Raw genomic sequence first — 19,918 nt, forward strand, 5'->3', positions numbered from 1 at the left:
GGAAGAAGTCGACTTAATTTATTCTGCTTTGTTTTTATCAAATAAAATTCTATAATCAAATTCTGCATTAGAAGTCTAGCTTGTATAAAACATTTTGTTTCCAGAAGAGAATGGTACAAGCTTCATAAAACAGTTAACTTGCTAGAAGCAGACTGACAGATGGACAAAATAAATAAATAGATAATAAAAACCAATTAACTTGAATAAGAAAAGTATTTTGACTCCCATTAGAAACAAACACATTCATAAATGAGGAGCTCCAGCTGATAATATTATTTTCTACATAGAAAATCCTAAGGAATGTACTAAAAGACTATCAAAGTAAATAAACGAGTTCACCAAGGTTGCAAGATAAAAGATCAGTATAAAAAAACAGTAGTCCTTCTATACATGAGCAATGAACAATTTAAAAATGAACTTAACAAAACAACTTCATTTAAAATAGCATAAAAAGAATAAATACTTAGGAAAAGAGTAAGAAAAGAAATGCAAGACTTGTGCACTGAAAACATACTATTGTTGAAATAAATTAAAGAAGAATTAAATAAATGGAAAGACATCTGTGTTCATAGATTAGGAGATTAATATTGCTAAAATGGAAATACTCATGAAATTGATCTACAAATTCAATGCAATTACTTCAAAATGCCAACTACCTTTTTTTCCCAGAAATTGACAAAAGTGATCCTAAAACTCATATGGAAATGGAAGGGCCCAAGAATAATTAAAACAATCTTGAAAAAGAAGAACAAAGCTGGAAGACTCACAATTTCCAATTTAAAAACTTACCATAAAGCTAGAGTAATTAAAACATTGTGGTACTGTCATATGATACATATAGATTAATGGAATAGAATTGAGAGTCCAGAAATAAACCCATACACCCATGGCAAATTGATTTTTGTAAAAGATGCTTAGACCATTCAATAGTCAAAGAATAGTCTCTTCAACAAATGGTGCTGGGACTATCACCATGCAAAAGAATGAATTTGGACCCCTACCTCATACCATATACAAAAATTAACCCAAAATGGAACAAAGATCTAAATGGAAGAGTTCATAAAACTATAAAACTTTTAGAAGAAAACATAAACATAAAACTCTGTGACCTTGGATTAAACAACAGTTTCTTAAATATGACACCAAAGCACACATGACAAAAGAAAAATAGATAAATTGGACTTAATTAAAATTAAAAACTTAAGTGCTTCAAAGGACACCATCATGAAAGTAAAAATACAACTTACAGAATGGGTGAAAATATTTGCAAATTATGTATCTGTTAAAAGATTAGTATCCAGAATATATAAAGAACTCTTACAACTTGACAATCAAAATACAAATAATTCAGTTAAGATATGCAAAGAATCTAAGTAGATATTTCTCCAAAAAATATAAAACTGGTCAACAAGCACGTGAAAAGATGCTGAACATCATTACGCCTTAGGGAAATGACAACCGAAAACACAATATGGTCTTACATTTAAGTCTTTAATCCATTTTGAACTGATTTTTGTGTATAGTGTAAGAGAAGAGTTCAATTTCATTTTTTTGCATGTGGAGATCCAGTTTTCCCAAAGTCATTTATTGAAGAGTCTATCCTTTCCCCATTGTATATTCTTGGTGACTCTGTTGAAAATTAGTTGACTATGTATGTGAGGGTTTATTTCTGAGTTCTCTATTCTGTTCCACTGGTCTGTCTGTTTTTATGCCAGAACCATACTGTTTTGATTACTATACTATAGGTTTGTAAGAGAGTTTGAAACCAAGAAATTTGATGCTTCCAGCTTTGTTCTTTTTTTTTTTTTTTTTTTGAGACAGAGTCTCACTTTGTTGCCCGGGCTAGAGTGAGTGCCGTGGCGTCAGCCTAGCTCACAGCAACCTCAAACTCCTGGGCTTAAACGATCCTACTGCCTCAGCCTCCCCAGTAGCTGGGACTACAGGCATGTGCCACCATGCCTGGCTAATTTTTTTATATATATTTTTAGTTGGCCAGATCATTTCTTTCTATTTTTAGTAGAGACGGGGGTCTCGCTCTTGCTCAGGCTGGTCTCGAACTCCTGACCTCGAGCGATCCGCCCGCCTCGGCCTCCCAGAGGGCTAGGATTACAGGTGCGAGCCACCGCGCCCGGCCCCAGCTTTGTTCTTATTGCTCAAAATTGGTTTAGCTATTCGGGGTCTTTTGTGGTTTAATGGAATTTTAGGATTGCTTTTTTCTATTAAAAAAGTAAAAATATAACAAATGTTGCCAAGGATGTGGAAAAAGGGAAACACTTGTACACTGTTGGTGGGAATGTAAGCTGGTGCAACCATTGTGGAAAACAATGTAGAGGTTTCTCAAAAAATTAAGAATAGAATTACCATATGATCCAGCAATTCCACTTCTGGATATACATCCAAAGGAAATAAAATCACTATCTTGAAGAGATATCTGCACTCTCATGTTCACTGCAGAATTATTTACAATAGCCAAGATATGGAAACAACTTAAATGTTCATCAATAGATGAATGAATAAAGAAAATGTTATACACAGACACACACACACACACACACACACACAGGAATATTATTAAGCCTTTAAAAAGAAGGAACTCCTGCCATTTGCAACAACATGGATGAAACCTTGGGACATTATGCTAAGCAAAGTAAGCCAGACACAGAAAGTCAAGTACTGTATGATCTCAGTTATAGGCAGAATCTTTTTAAAAAGCTGAACCCATAGTAACAAAGAGTAGAAGGATGGTTACCAGTGGATAGATTATGGGGGATAAGGGGAAATATTGGTCAAAGGGTACCAACCTTCAGTTTTAAGATGAGTAAGTGCTGGAGACCAAATATACAGCATGGTGACTGTAGTTAATAATAATAATATATTGTATAATTGAAATTTGCCAATATAGTAGATCTCAAGTGTTCTCATTACATACACACACACATACACAACAGGTAACTGTGTGAGGTGATATGTTAATTAGCTTGATTGTGATAACCATTTCACAATGTATATGTACAACAGAACATTACATTGTACACTCTAAATATATACAAATTTTATTTGTCAATCATACCTCAGTAAAGCTGGAAAAAAGATATCATTTCATACTGACTATGATGGCTATCATTTTTTTAAAAAATTAAACAATAGCAAGTGCTGTTGAGGATGTGGAGAAATTAGAACCGTCCTACACTGCTGGAGGGAATATAAAATGGTGAAGCCATTTTGTAATAATGGTTTGGCAGTTCTTCAAAAGGTTAAACATAGAGTTATCATAGGACCCAGCAATTTCACTCCTAGATATACATTAAAGGTAATTGAAAATACACATCCACACAAAAACATGTATAGGAATGTTCACAGCAGCAATATTCACAATAACCAATAGTAGAAACAACTGAAATATCCATCAACTGATGAATGGATAAACAAAATGTAGTATATTATTCATCCATAAAAGGAATAAAGTACTGATTCACGCTACAGCATGGATGAAACTCAGAATATCATGATAAGTGAAAGGAACCAGACACAAAGGCTACATGTTGTCGGATTCCATTTAAATGATGTGTCTAGAATAGGCAAATCCATAAAGACACAAAGTAGACTAGTGGTTGCCAGGAGTTGGAGGGAGGGAAATAGAGAGTGACTGCTAATGGGGATGAAGTTTATATATATATGAGAGAAGGGGCCTTTAAGAAGTGATTAGACCATGAGGGCTACACCCTCATTAATGGGAGTAAGACCCCTATAAAGGAGGCTTTGCAGAATTTGGTTAGCTTGCCTTTCTGCCTTCTACCATGTGAGGACACAGGAAGAAGGCTTTCATCAGACCAGATGTTGATGCCCTGATCTTGGACTTCTCAGCCTCCATATTACTGTGAGAAATAAATTTCTATTCTTTATAGATTATCCAGTCTGTGGTATTCTGTTATAGTGGCACAAATGAACTAAGACAGAAAAAATATGGGAGGGGGAGACAAATTTCTTGGTAATATGGCAACTTTATGTTTAACTTTTTGAGGAACTGCTAAACTATTTTCTAAAGTAGCTATAACATTTTACATTCCCACTAGCAATGTATGAGGGTTTCAAGTTTTCTACATCCCTGCTAACACTTGTTATTATTCAATTTTGTTTACTATAGCCACCTCACTGGGTGTAGCATGGCATCTATTATGTTTTATTTATATATATGGGGTCTTGTTATGTTGCCCAGCCTGGACTTGAACTTCTGACTGAACCTTCCAAGTAGCTGGGACTACAGGCATGCACCACCATGCCTGGCTCATTGTAGTGGTTTTTGTTGTTTTTTTGTTTGTTTGTTTGTTTGTTTTGAGACAGAATCTCACTCTGTTTCCTGGGCTAGAGTGCCATGGCGTCAGCCTAGCTCACAGCAACCTCAAACTCCTGGGCCCATGCAATCCTCCTGCCTCAGCCTCCCGAGTAGCTGGGACTACAGGCATGCGCCACCATGCCTGGCTAATTTTTTCTATATATATTTTTAGCTGTCCATATAATTTCTTTCTATTTTTAGTAGAGACGGGGTCTCACTCTTGCTCAGGCTGGTCTCGAACTCCTGAGCTCAAACAATCCACCCGCCTCGGACTCCCAGAGTGCTAGTATTACAGGTGTGAGCCACCGCGCCCAGCCTCATTGTAGTTTTGATTTTCGTTTCCCTAATAATTAATGATGTTGAGCATTTGTTTTTATTTGCTCATTGGCCATTTGTATATCTTCTTTGGAGAAATGTATATTCAAATACTCTGCTCATTTTTAAATTGGATTGTCTTTTTACTACTGATTTGTTAGAATTCTTCATATATTCTGGATACTAGACCCTTGTCAAGTATAAGATTTGCAAACATTTTCTACCATTTTGTGGGTTGTCTTTTCAATTTCTTGAGAGTAGAAATTGAAGCACAAAAGTTTTTAATTTTGATGAAGTTCAAATTATCCATTTTCTTTTGTTGTTTGTGCTTTTGGTGTCACATTTAAGAAAACATTTCCAACATATGAATTTTGGGGGTACATATACATTCAAATCATAACAGACCCAGATTTAGAGAAAATGGTATATCTTAGTATGTCAAATTATACTCGACTCTGTAATTTTTACTGACATAAAATTTGTTCATAATATCCCCTTATAATCCTCTTAATGTCAGGATGAATTTGTAGTGATGTCTTTTCTCTCATTCCTTCTATGGTAATTTGTGTCTTTTCTCTCTTTTACTTTTTTCTAATGAGTCTGGATGGGTATTTATCATTGTCATTGATTTCCTTAAATAACCATGAATCTTGCATTTTTTTATCCTGGCAATCTCTTTTACTTGAGTTGTTTAGATAATTTACATATAATGTGATCATTGATATGGTTGTATTTAAATCTACCATCTCGCTATTTGTTTTCTGTTGGTCCCATCTGTTCATTGGTCCCCCTTTCTTCTTTTTCTGACTTCTATTGGATTAATTGAGTTTTAAAATAATTACACTTTATCCCCTATATTGACATATTAACTATACTGCTTTGTATTCTTTAGGCATTGCTTTAGAGTTCATAGTAGATATCTGTAACTTATCACTGTCTACCTTCAAGTCATGTATACTATAGGAATTTTAAAACAACATACTTCCATTTTCACCTTTGTGCTATTGTTGTCATATATTTTTCTTCTACATATGTTATAAACACCACACTACATTGCTATTATGTTTGCTTTAACCAATTCCTGTTTTTCTTTTTCATCATGACTTTTAATAGATATGCAGATTTTAAAGTATAGATGCATCAAAATTTATTTAATGCATTCCAAATTGTGCATTAAGCTTGTTGCATATTTTTCCTTGTTATTAAAAATGATATAGCAATGAACATTCTTGTACAAAAACTTGTTGCATACTTATGTTTATTTCTTCATTATTTTTTATTATAGTAAAAAGCACATAAAATTTATCATCTTAACCATTTTAAGTGTATAGTTCAGTAGTGTTCAGCATATTCATATTGTTCTGAAGTAAGATCTCCAGAACTTATTTACCAATCTGAAATCCTATAATCATTAAACAACCACTTCCCTTTCCCCCTTCTCTCTAACCCCTGGTAACAACCATTCTAATTTCTGTTTCTATGAATTTGACTACTTTAGATACCTAATATAAGTGGAATCATAATAGTATTTGCGTTTTGTGACTGGCTTATTTCACTTAGCATAATGTCCTCAAGGTTCATCTATGTTGTGGCGTGTGACAAGATTTCCTTCCTTTTTAAGGTTGAATAATATTTCATCGTATGTATATAACAGATTTTGTTTATCCATCAATCCATCAATGGACATTTGGGTTGCTTCCACCTATTGGCTATTGTGAATAGTACTGCTATAAACATTTGTGTGCAGGTATCTCTTGGCATCCCTGCTTTCAATTCTTTTGGATATATACCCAGAAGTGGGATTGCTGGATCATATGGTGGTTATATTTTTTATTTTTTCAGGAACCTCCACACTGTTTTCCATAACAATTATACCATTTTTACAGTCCTACCAACAGTGCACAAGGATTCCAATTTCTCTTCATTCTCACTATCACTGTTATTTTCTGTTTTTGTGATAGTAGCCATCCTGGTGGATGTGAGGTGATACCTCATTGTGGCTTGATTTTCATTTCTCTGATGATCAGTGATGTTAAGCATCTTTTCATATGCCTGTTGGCCATTTGTATATCATCTTTGGAGAAATAGCTATTTAAGTCCTTTGCTGATTTTTAATTGGGTTTTTTGATTTTTTGTTGTTGTTGAGTTGTAGGAGTTCTTTATATATTCCAAATGTTAACCCCTTATCTGATACTGTATATTATTTACAAATATTTTTCCTATTATTGTCATGAATTTTACCTTTACATATATTATAAACTTTATGCTACATTGTTATTATTATTTTAGCTGTCAATTATAATTTAAAGAGACTTAAATAATACGAAAAACTTTTGTTAAGGGCCAAAAGCTTCAAGACTACTGACTGTTATAACTTTTGGCCATATAATGTTAAAGGCTAAAATTTTAATACTATCAAAGCTATTTCTATAATGTCACAGTGTGAGTTTCAAACCAAAAAATCATTAACCTGCTATCTCGCTTCTGTAAAACTGCTTGCTAAAGACAGTGCCCCAAGTGTGGGAATGCAACACCCATGTTCTGCATGACCAAGCCCTAAAACTGCCCAGATCATATTGCACCAGGACATGAGAGTGATATAATGCTGCTTTTTGCCCCTGTAATCATGCTTGCTCTGCCCCAGTGATTTTTCACCCACGATAAAAGCTTTCCGTTTCAAAGGCTCGGGGCTGCTCTCCGTACCTGTACTCTCTGCAGCACAGGAGTAGTCGCTGGCCAGATAATAAAGACTCCTAATTTGGCTCAATTCAGTCTTTAGGTGGTCATTTCTCGCGTCTCAGACCATAACACTTTATTTTAAGAGGAGGAAATATATTTCCTCCTAAATATCCTAAATATTCTCCACTGTTGAGGCAAGGGCCTTGTCAGTACCCAATGTTCCATGTACAAGGTTTTACTTGTCTAAAGGGAACAGGCACTACTTCCAGCTCTATGTGTGCTAATTTTTTGTGTGGTTAATTCCTTAGCCTTGAGTAGTTTCTTCACATGTGTGTCCATCAACACTTGAAGGGATAATCAGTACTCAAGGGGACCCTCTGCAGGTCTCTGGAGCCCTCGCTATCTATACATTTCCCCTCTCTGGCACTCTAGCAAACTCCTAGCCACCTTGGTCTCCCCAGATTCTCCACTTCACCTCCTCAACTCATGGAGTTTTCTAGATTCCACCTGGGTTCCCTCTCCCTATGCCATGGCCCAGAAACTCCCTCCAGACAATATGCTGAGAAAACCTGGGGCTTATCTCATTTGCTTCTCATTTCTCCACTGTCCTTCATTACTTGATTCCCAGTGACTGGAAAACCACTATTTCATACCTTTTGTCCATTTTAAAAGTTTTTTTTCTGGTGGGAGGGTAAATTCAGAATGTATTATATCATCTTGGCTAGCAGTGGAAATCTGCCTGCCTTCTTCTGTTTATTTATTTATTTATTTATTTTGAGACAGAGTCTCACTCTGTCACCCTGGCTAGAGTGCAGTGGCATCATTATAGCCTCCTTTTTTGTTAAATTGTACTTCCAAGCGTGTTAGGCTTCAGTCAGAGTCGCAGAACTACTGTGTGTGCATGTGTGTGTTCATGTGTGTGTACACGTTTGCATGCGTGGGTGTGTAACTTTTTAAGACAACTGTTACAAAGATTTTACCTTATACAATCATGGGAGCTGGTTAAGCAGTTGTGTAAGGCTGCTGTCTTTACATATGATGCTGGAACTTGAATTTCAGAGTGTAGATAGTCAATAAGGCAATATGGACATAGACATAAAGTGGAAGAGGACAAGAACAAGCTGGAATCCACAAGCACAAGCTGGCACTCCCAAGGATGGACTGAAACCTGTATCAGTTCTTGTTTCCTCTGACCTTAATGGTATGGGTATCCTGCACAAGCCAAGATGCTTCATCACAGAGCTAAACTCACACACCTGGCCCAGGAGTCAGAGAAGCTAAAGGAGGATCCAGAGGAAAGTGGAGTAGTTCCAACCCAGCTGCTGTCTTGTGCCAATGTGGTGAGCCAGCAGAAAAGAGGCAATGTGTTAGAGCTCCAAAGTGGCTACTGCATCACCTCTGTCCTTCAAGTCTCCCACAATCATCTCTTTTGTGGCTCACTCTAACTAGAAACATAAAGGCAAGGGAATTATGGGAAATGTAGCTGAACCTAAAGAAGTTTACCCATTACAAACCTACCACATGAAGTATTTTATAATTTAAGTCATTTGGTGAGTGAAATATTTCCCCCACTTCTATTTGCCCTCACTTATTCCTACTATAGAGAAAACCTTTTAAATGTTGATCTTGTGTCCAGAAATCTTGACAATTCTATTAATTGTATTAGTATTTATTAGTGTCTCTTGCGTTTTCTTGGTATACACTCACACCAAAAAAAGTTATAACGCTTTTTTACATATTTATTATGCTATATCACTTTCTTCTTTCATTGTTTTTACTGGAATCTTGAAGAATATGTTGAATAATAATTGTAATATCATTCCTGTGTAATACTTGATTATCTTTAAAACATCTTTAGTGTTTAACTCTTTGGAATGATATTTGCTGTTAGTTTTTAAGAAGTTTTTAGGTAGGTGCTTTCTACATTTCCTTTACTTTATGTTTTTATTAGGGATAGTTGCTGAATTTTATGAAAGCCTTTTAAGCATGTTATTAATATGACCCTGTGATATTATCCTTTAATTCATTTTGTTATGAATTACATTGATAGATTTACTTATATTTAACCACCTTTGTATTCCCTGAATATATCCAACATGGTAATAATTGATAACATCTTTGACATTGTATCAGTTCAGAATTCTTTTGGCTGCAAGTAACAGAGAGACTGGCTAAAAATATCATCAACCATAAAGACATTGAATTATTCAGCAGCACTAGAAGTGTGGAGCAGGTGGTTCCAAGGTCATTTTAGAGGTTGAATAGCATTATCAAGGACCCAAGCTCTCTCACTTTCCCATACTGTCATCAGAAGCATGTTGTAATAAAGAGTCTGATTCCATTTTTCAGTGTTTGACTTCTGACAGCTTTTAAGCCTCATTCTTCCCTCTTCCTTTTAAGCCTTACATCTTGACAAGCTGATAAGAAAAGCTTGGACCTGTTTCCTTTGGTACCAGCCATAGATTCAAACCATGCAGGCCCCATCCCATGCACAATAAACTTACCTCAGCCTACACCCTAACCACCATAAAAGTCTCAACCTGGTTTCCTTTCTTACTCCTTCAAGCCATTTTCAGATCATCTCATGATGCCTTCCCTGGTTGCCCCAGAAAGCCTCATTATGTAAGTAACAAACCTTTCACATCCTCTTGATGTTTTTATGGCATCATCAGTCATGACATCAAAACCAAAGTCTGGGTGAGGATCCATCCTGTTTCTTCTATAAGGTGTCCATAATTGGTACTGTGAGCAGGATGCTGAGACAATGACCACCACTACCAGGTATCTTTCTTCTCTTGCTTTGACTTGCTAACTGACTCTGCTGCCTGATGATAAACATGCACTTTGAGTAGCTACCTGCTGACCAGCTTCCACTTTGAGTTGTGCTGCCTTGTGCTGCATTTGCTGAGTTCTACTGAGCTTCTGTTATAGATTTAACTGACTTAAGTCAGAAGCTTCAATCTGGCATTTAGGAACAGGAGTATGGGATTGGGGCTGTCCTTAAAGTGATTCTAGGTTGTGTGTCTTGGCCCAGACCTGTCCGTGTGTCTTAGAATGAATTATCTGTCTTGATTTTAATATGAGCTGTGACTGATGCTAGGCTCAGGGGAAAGAGTCTAACCCTGAGACTGGTTGTGTGTCTCAATCAAACACTGACCACCATTCTGTAGAGTGCACATGGGAAATACTATACCCTGTGCAATATACAGGCCAATTGGGTGGTTGCTTGTGTGGAAGAAGAGTGATTGCTATTTGAAGAGCAGTTACTCTTTGAGGATTTTAAGTATTGAGTTCACATTCCTAAAGGCAGAAGGCTCATTAGGACACAAAATACCTTTGTTGCTGTTGCTGCTAGTCCCTATTCCACAACAAAGATCCTGATCGTCAGGGTTATGGAGAAAATCACCCATAGCACCCCTGAGGCACAGCAAAGAAGTAAATTCAAACCTGACTATAGCCTGAGGTCCTTAAGTATATATATAAAACCACCATTGCCACAGGGGAGTCCCTAACACTAATTATACTGATTTGAGGCTCTCTGGAGAAAAAAATTTATAAATACAAGCAGAGTAGAAAGAACCTCCCCGAAGTATATTCAGTAATCACAAAAAAAGGTAAGAAAACACAGAAAGGCAGGAACATGGGAAAGAAAGGAGAGAGGAATCTGGATACAGGGGAGGAAACAAAATATTGAAACAGAGGTCCACAATTTGACCCAATAGGAAACCCAAAATTTGCTTAAAGAATTTATAAAACAGAAAGATAAACATGTGCTGAATTTTTTTTGCACCTCTACAACACAGCTTCTAGATTAACTTTAGTATCTGCCGAAATGCACCAATTGGCAAACCTTCATGGCCTTAATCAATACTTGGGATCAAATTACAGTAATACCTGGGGATCCTTCTAAATTTGAACAACACATTCCCTATAATCTTAGGGGAGTTACTGAACATAAAATAGAGGACAAGCAGTTATGCCTCACTTTAATCATCAGAATTGCCTTGCTTAAATTCCTCATTATTGTAGCACCCACTGCCCTAAAATATCCCAGAGTGGGTACAGATGCTTTGACCCAGCAGGTAATAAATTAAAACTAAAGTTTTGGGCACTTACAAAATGTCTTAAAAAATAGGAACACATGGACCTTTCCAGCTCACCCTACCCCCACTAAAATACTTAATAAGGTCAAATATGAATTAAAATAGGATCTTCAAGGATTGAAATCCATTATACAAAACCTATTTACAAAAGTAGTGGTGTTACCACTGCTCCTCCATTTAACCATCCAATTTGGCCTGTTCTTAAACTTGGAAAGAATGAATGATGCCTCACAGTAGATTACTTCAACCTTAATGCTGTGGCCCCATCCATTAAGGGCCTATACCCCAAATTATTGAAATTACTGACTACATGCTATCAGCAACTGATAAATATTTTGCCGTAATAGATTTGGCTAATATGTTCTGTTTAATGCCTATTTTAACACCCTTTCAGCTGTAGTTTGCTCTCACCTCCTAAGGGACATGATACATCTTTACCCAACTATCCATGCGGTACTTCAACAGCCTTGCCATTACATAAAATCTTTGAAAACATAACTTTAACTGCATCCAACTTTCTTCAGGGACTCAGGTATGACAATACATTCATGACATCCTGTTTTGAGGATATTAATTGGACACACTCATTCAGGACATACAAATACCCACAAAGGAGCTCAAAAGAATGGATGACCTATTGCCTTGCACATAGTGCAAACCTCCACCAACTCTGTAAATTCCTGAAAATCATTTGGCAAACCATGGGTTACCCCAAACCTGACACTGTCAAGAAATAGCAATTGACCTTCTGAGCCCCTGCAATGTTAAAAAAGCCCAACATCTTTTAGGCCATTCAGGTTCAGAAGGCAATATATTCCTTCTTTACAAATTTCACTTAAGGCTCTTTGTGTGGTTATTTTCAAATCAGCCCACCTTGAATAAGCCACCCTCCAATAAAAGGCTCTAGATTCTGTCCAAATTGCATTTAACAGCCCCTCCTGTTAGTGTCCCTCCATCAGTCTCGTTTCATGGTAGCAGTGTTAGTAACCTCCTCTCATGCCTCCTGGATTCTCTGGACCACTCATGATGACCATTAGTTACCTATGGGCTTCTGATGCAAAAAACTGCCCTTCTCAGCCCTGTGCTATATGTCACTAGAGCAGCAATCTCTGGCTACATGCTAGACTTTCCTGGAATTTCCTGGAAATAGAGGTAGGTCCCACATGCCTTGAGCCCATGGCCCTCCATACTCACATGCCCACTATGCATTGTGTCATGGAAGTAGCACACTACAAGCTTGTCATGGCCACCAAGCCCTCCTTACTACAGGATGGAACTGACCCTTGGCCCTGTGGCATATCACACCTGCAGAAGTGGGGTGGCCTCCCCGGTCCTCAGTTCCTTGCCAGATGTCATGGTGCTGGAGGAGGTCACCCTCTTCCTTGGCTACCTGGAGAGTCCTCTGGGTCCAACTAAGTGAACAACAATGGGAGTTCATACACTTTAGAGATGATATTGTCACCATTATATGTGATTGGAGTTCACTGGAGAGCTACTGCTTTTCATCCCTTAACCAGAACATCCAATACAGGATGGGACCCAAGAGCCAACACAATTGGACAAACTTCAGGCAGGAATTTTAGCACTGTTTTCCCTGGCCAAAAATAAGCCCCATCTGCACCATTTTACAGATTCTTGGGCCATTGCCAATGGTCTGGCTCTCTGGTCTGGTGAATAGCAGCAACAATAATTCCTCATCCAAGGTTTCCTTTGCAGTAAAGAACTCTGGTAATCTACTACCTCATAGATACCCCAAATATAAACTAAGGTCACACATCCCTGTCCATATACAATACAAGGCCTCACTGAGACATTCCTTATGCCCTTTGGAGTTCCAGACATTACTGATAGTGACCAAGACACTTATTTCACTTCTCAGAATACACAATATTGGGCTCTTAAGGCATTCAATGGAAACTTCATCTTCCTTATAGGCTACAGGCTTCTGGCTTCATAGAATGCCATAATGGCTTATTTAAACAAGTTCAAATTCAATTAAATGAAGCATGTCGCATGTTTGTTGTCACTCAAACATCAGTAGTGAATTATAATGAAGAGCCTGACTCCATTTTTTTGATGTTTGAGTGCTAACAGCTTTTAAGCCCCACCACTTTAAGCCTCTCCCCTTATGCCCCACATCTGGGCAAGCCGATAAGAAAGCCTTAGTGCTGCTGCCTTTGGTGCCAGCAGGAGTTTCAAACCATGCAAACCCCTACCCACACACAGAAACCCTCACCTAAGCCCCACCCCTAACAGCAATTAAAGTCCAAGCCAGCCTCTTTTCCTTGCTCTCTCAAGCCATTTTTGGACCAACCGGGGGGGCCTAGCTGCTCTCCCCGCATAGCTCCATTACATAAGTAATAAACATTTTCGTACCCTCTTCAGTGAGTATGTGGTATCATCAGTTTTGATCTCTGAACCAAATTTTGGGTGAGGGTTCATCCTGCAAGATGGTCTCAACACATGTCTGCCATGTCTCTTCTCATGATCTCAAGGTAAATACTGCAGCTCCAAATAACACATTCTCATACCTGCATCCCAAACATAAAGGATGGGGACCCATGGTGAAAGGATTTCACTTTATTGGTCCTCTGTCTAATTGCAAAGGACAATCTTTCCCTGAAATCCCCAACAAATTTCTTGATATCTCTCATTGACCAGCATAATATGCACCCCTAAACCGATTACCAACAAAGGGGAACAATATTGGCTGAAACCAATGATGAGAGAATACCCAGCGCTTGCCACATCATTGTCTGAGCAATGTAAAGGTTCTGTTAGCAAGAGAGTGGGCTTTGCTGTTGGTTATTAACAAACAACATTTGCCACATGAATGTGGATACAGTCGCTTTTCAGATATTTTATGTAGAATTTTTGCAGATATTAAGGTATATGTTGTGTTGTTTTGTACACTATTTTTCTGATTGGCTTTTAAAATTTTGTTGGATTCACAAAATAAACGGGGGATCTGTCCATCTTTTTCTATGGTATGGAATATACTTCTTTAACTTATAATATGCATCTTTAACTTATAATATACCTTCAAAAGTTATAATATTTAACATACAATTTGAGAATCTCACAACAAGTAATTACTTTTGGAATATTAACCAAAAGTAACATAGAAATGTTGGTGCAATCTCTTCGCAGCTATATTTATGAATGAGATGGGTCAACAGCATTCTTTTGGTAATATATTTTTCTCAGTGGGTATTATGCCTACACAAAATGATCTGGGGAGCTTTTTATATTTTTCTATGGCTGAAAAAACATACATCACCATAATTATCTGGTTTTAAAGGTTAAATGAAAATTAACATGAAATCAATTTTGCACTTTTAATGACTGGCTATAACTATGCTTCTAAAATTTGGAATCCCCAGGACTCAGTCCACCGTTTTCTATTCATCTCTATATGAGTCTCTTCTCCCTAGGGGATCTCATTCAGGTCCATGGTTGTTAAAAACCATCAATTCACTATTGATCTCCAAATTTATATTTCCAACTCAATTTCTCCTCTGTACTCCAGACCTGTATATCCCAGAAAGCCTACTTGATATTTCCCACATCCTGGTTGCTAAGAGATATCACAAATCACATCTCTGAAACTGTACTCTTACTTTTTCCTTTCTTTTCCAAGACCACCCAGGCTGGATTGCCGTGGCGTCATCCTAGCTCACTACAACCTCAAACTCCTGGCTCAAGCAATCTTCCTGCCTCAGCCTTTCGAGTAACTGGGACTACAGGTTCATGCCACCGTGCCGGCCATGAACTAACTTTCGAGAATTCGCTAGCTTTTTTTTTTTTTCTTTTCTTTTTTTTTTTCTCAGACAGAGTCTAGCTCTGTCTCTCTGGGTAGAGTGCAGTGGGGTCATCACAGCTCACTGCAACCTCCAACTCCTGGGCTCAAGCGATCCTCCTGCCTCAGCCTCCCAAGTAGCTGGGACGACAGGCATGTGCCATTTTTTTCTATTTTTTTAGAGACAGGGGTCTCACTCTTGCTCAGGCTGGTCTCAAACGCCTGAGCTCAAACGATCCTCCTGCCTCGGCCTCCCAGAGTGCTAGGATTAGGGGCATGAGCTACCGCGCCCGGCCAAATGCGCTAGCTTTTGTACTGAGGCAGGAACTGCTGGAGACCTTAGAGAATTTTCACTAAAGTTTTGGGGGTGAAAACCAAAGTGCAGCAGGTTGAGTGGTGAAGGGAGCACCAAGAAGTGAATATAGCGTAGAATATTCTCTCATGAAAAGAGAGAAAGGATGGCGTTGAGAAGGGCAAGACATAGGGTAGAGGAGGAAATGATTTTAAGCATGGAAGGAACCTGAACAGGTTTACTGTATGGGAGAAAAATATCCAGTAGCACAGCAGATGGGGGAGATGCAGGAAAGACAGGGGGAATAAGAAGAATTAAAGTCCTTGAGGAAATGGAATAGGAGGTACTGGGATCTAGGGCACGGAGACGAGGTTTAGCAAGGAAAGCTAAGGGACTTCATGGCTCAATCACTTGATTTGCTTGAAGACAAGGTCATCTTCTTAAGGTGAAGAGCGAAGAGTGCAGACAGCTGGAGACTACAGAAGGCTTGATATAGCAATTGAGAATTATGGGAGAGGGAGCTGAGTCAAAAAGAGCCCCCCCCTCCCCCGTGCATCCACCTACTCCACCCTCAGATTAGAAATTCATACCATAGGCCGGGCGCGGTGGCTCACGCCCGTAATCCGAGCACTCTGGGAGGCTGAGGCGGGTGGATCGTTTGAGCTCAGGAGTTCGAGACCAGCCTGAGCATCTCTACTAAACATAGAAAAAAATTATATGGACAGCTAAAAATATATATAGAAAACATTAGCCGGGCATGGTGGTATGTGCCTGTAGTCCCAGCTACTCAGGGGGCTGAGGCAGGAGGATCGCTTGAGCCCAGGAATCTGAGGTTGCTGTGAGCTAGGCTGACGCCACGGCACTTTAGCCCAGGCAACAGAGTGAGACTCTGTCTCAAAAAAGAAAAGGAAAGAAAGGAAAAAGGAAAAGAAAAAGGAAAGGAAAAGGAAAGGAAAGGAAAGAAATCCATCAGGCTGGGTGCGGTGGCTCACGCCTGTAGTCCTAGCACTCTGGAAGGCCGAGGCGGGCGGATCGTTTGAGCTCAGGAGTTCGAGACCAGCCTGAGCAAGAGCGAGACCCCGTCTCTCTAAAAATAGAAATAAATTATCTGGTCACCTAAAAATATATATAGAAAAAATTAGCCGGGCATGGTGGCGCATGCCTGTAGTCCCAGCTACTCGGGAGGCTGAGGCAGGAGGATCGCTTAAGCCCAGCAGTTTGAGGTTGCTGTGAGCTAGGCTGACGCCACGGCACTCACTCTAGCCCGGGCAACAGAGCGAGACTCTATCTCAAAAAAAAAAAGAAAGAAAGAAAGAAAGAAATTCATACCATGTGCCTGGGTGTTGTCTCTCAGAACCTCTTGGAAACAAGAGTCCTCAGTAGGCTCGCTGCAGTCTTCACCAACGTCGCCCAGCCGGCATGCCCTGTAGGTGGCGCTGTGACACGCTGCTCTCTCTCCCAGGCAGAACGCAGAGCGCGGCTCAACTTGCCCGCCCAGCGCAGGAGTTCTGTAGACGACGGTTGGTCCCAGCAGGTCTTGCGGCACGACGCAGAGCCTGTTGCTATGGTAGGCGTTGGTGTGGCAAGGGATTGGCTTCTTCACGGATTCAGTTTTTGTGAGGAGAAGGTGGCCGAGGGAGGCCGAGGAGGAGGCTAAGACTGGGCAAGGACTGTAAAAGGACTAAGCGAGGAGGTGAGGGGTGGACCGGTTGATGGCCCACCGTTTCTAACGGTAGCAGCGGTGGGTCGGATGACTGGGCCGCAACAGCCATGGCCTTTGACTTTGGGGACCACAACAGTGGCTTCTGCCACAGAGAGGTGGTCACGTTCATCAACGAAGAGGTGCTCAGTAATGGCGGCAGCCCAGACTTCTACCTGAGCTTCTGCTCGCGGCCCTGGAACGAGATAGAGGACTACCTGCGCTCCATCGTGACGGATCCACAAGTGCCGCTCGCCATCAAGCGGGCCTGCGCTTGGAGCGCGCTGGCCCTCAGCGTGCGAGTGGTCGCGACACAGCCGGAGCAGCAGGCGTGCCAGGTCCGGTGGCTGCAGGAACAGATGGAGGGCCACGAGGCGGCCAATCGAGCTTTGGCCTCCGACCTGCAGCGGCTGCGCCAGGAGCACGAGGAGATGGCCTTGCAGTTGCGTCGCGCGAGAGACGACCTGCAGCAGGTGCTGAATGAGCGTGACATGTTGTACTGGCAGCTGCTCCAGGCGGAGAGGTCCGCCCAGGCCGACACGCTGACCCAATACGAGCAGAGTGAGGCACTGGCCGCAGGGTCACAGGGTGGGCAGGTTGTGTTGTCCCTAGCATCCGCGGCAGATGTGTTTTACCAACCAGGGCCCCCTGGTCCCTGGGTCCAGGTTGTTCAACCCCCTCTGCCAATGCCGTTCCCTGCACCATTCCCCGTGCCACACCCGATGCCATTCCTGTACTTGCCACCTTCCCCACTTAGCGTAATGTCAGTAGGGGCAGCGGTGGCAGGTGTTTCAGTCCCACCCCATTTGCCTATTGGGTATATCTACCCACCTGGCCTGCAGTCCGCTGCAGTGGAGTCCCAGGTGGAAATAGCCTCGCGGAGGGCCTGGAGGAGCCAAAGTCAGGGGGAAGGAGCTGTGAGGCCTCCTGGGACGGCCCCCCTGATTGACAGCAGGAGCCAAGTCCAGGAGGAAAGTTCTGTGAGGCCCCATTTCAGAAACCTCTCTGAGCACAGCTTGGACCAAGGTGACTCAAGGAAACAACAACCTCAGGTACAGATGGCCAAGCTACCAAAAGGTAAGAAAGCCTCTGAATCCCAGCCAGAGGAGAAACTTGCCCCAGACCTCAGGAGTACTGATTGAGATTGCCCGTAGTGTAAAGCGTGGTTCATTTTTCTTGACACTTGCTATAAATGCAAGAAAATCTAGATACCGGTTGAGGTGGGAAGCCCTGACCCCAAATAAGTTCCTCACTGTATTCAGGGAGGTAGAAAAATAATGGAGACATAGAGAAATGAGTTTCTGGAGACCCCCCCCCCTTTCTGGTAAAAACAAACAAACAAACAAACAAACAAAAAACAGTAACTCTTAGCCTGGCACGATGGTGTGCACCTATAATCCCAGCTACTCGGGAGGCTGAGGCAGGAGGATCACTGGAGCCCAGAAGTTTGAGACTGCAGTGTGCCATGATGGTGCCTGTGAATAACCACTGCACTCCTGGGCAATACCATTGCCTGGGCAATATTGCAAAACCCCATCTCTTAGAAAGAAAAAAAAAACTAACTTTTATTTACATCATAGAAAATTTGAAAACCTATCAAACAAAAATTTTCATTATACCAAAATCAAGCAATACCATTTTTAACACTTTAATATATTTATTTCTACATATGGATCTCTTTCCCTAGTTTTACATTGTACATGTATATGTGTGTACATAACTTGTATTGTTTTCAAGAAAGATGAAATTCTATTGAATATGTCAGTTAATCTTTAAAAGGAAAATTTCTCCAGTTGCATTTAAGTTCACAAGTGGTACACTCTGGATGGTTGCTGCCAATTAGTTGGCAGCCTGGAGAAGCTGATGTTATAGAACATTCTCTTTTTCTCCTTCTGCGTTCTCTTGGACCTCCTCTCTCCCATAACACCAGGTCTTTGGCTGAGAATAGCCATGCTTTTAGAACATAAGATACATTATGTTCCGGGAGCACTGCTTTTTCCTTGAGAATGCTATTATACTGTAAACTACAACAATGTTCATATTTGTTTCTTGATTTATTTTTATAACATTCATAGATGAGGGCCTATTCTTTGTGTCTCCAAGCTCCAGGAATGTTGCATGAAGGTGAAAAAGCTCCGGCTCCCAAAGCCAAAGAAGCTCTGGCTCCCAAAGCCGAAGCAGCTCCGGCTCTCAAAGCTAAAGCAGCTCCGGCTCCCATAGTCGAAGCAGCTCTGGCTCCCAAGGCCAAAGAAGCTCCAGCTCCCATAGTCGAAGCAGCTCCGGCTCCCAAGGCCAAAGAAGCTCTGGCTCCCAAAGCTAAAGAAGTTCCAGCTTTGGCTCCAGCTCCTAAAGCCAAAGCAGCTCCAGTTCCCAAAGCTAAAGAAGCTCCAGCTTTGGCTCTGGCTCCCAAAGCTGAAGCAGCTCCGGCTCCCAACGCTAAAGAAGCTCCGGCTCCCAAAGCCAAAGAAGCTCCGGCTCCCAAAGCTAAAGAAGTTCCAGCTTTGGCTCCAGCTCCCGAAGCCAAAGCAGCTCCAGCTCCCAAAGCTAAAGAAGCTCCAGCTTTGACTCCGGCTCCCAAAGCTGAAGCAGCTCCGGCTCTCAAAGCTAAAGAAGCTCAGGCTCCCAAAGCCGAAGCAGCTCTGGCTCCCAAAGCTAAAGCTCAGGCTCCCAAAGCCAAAGAAGCTCCGGCTCCCAAAGC

The sequence above is a fragment of the Lemur catta genome, chromosome X (genome assembly GCF_020740605.2).
Source record: "Lemur catta isolate mLemCat1 chromosome X, mLemCat1.pri, whole genome shotgun sequence".
In the NCBI taxonomy this organism is placed as follows: domain Eukaryota; kingdom Metazoa; phylum Chordata; class Mammalia; order Primates; family Lemuridae; genus Lemur; species Lemur catta.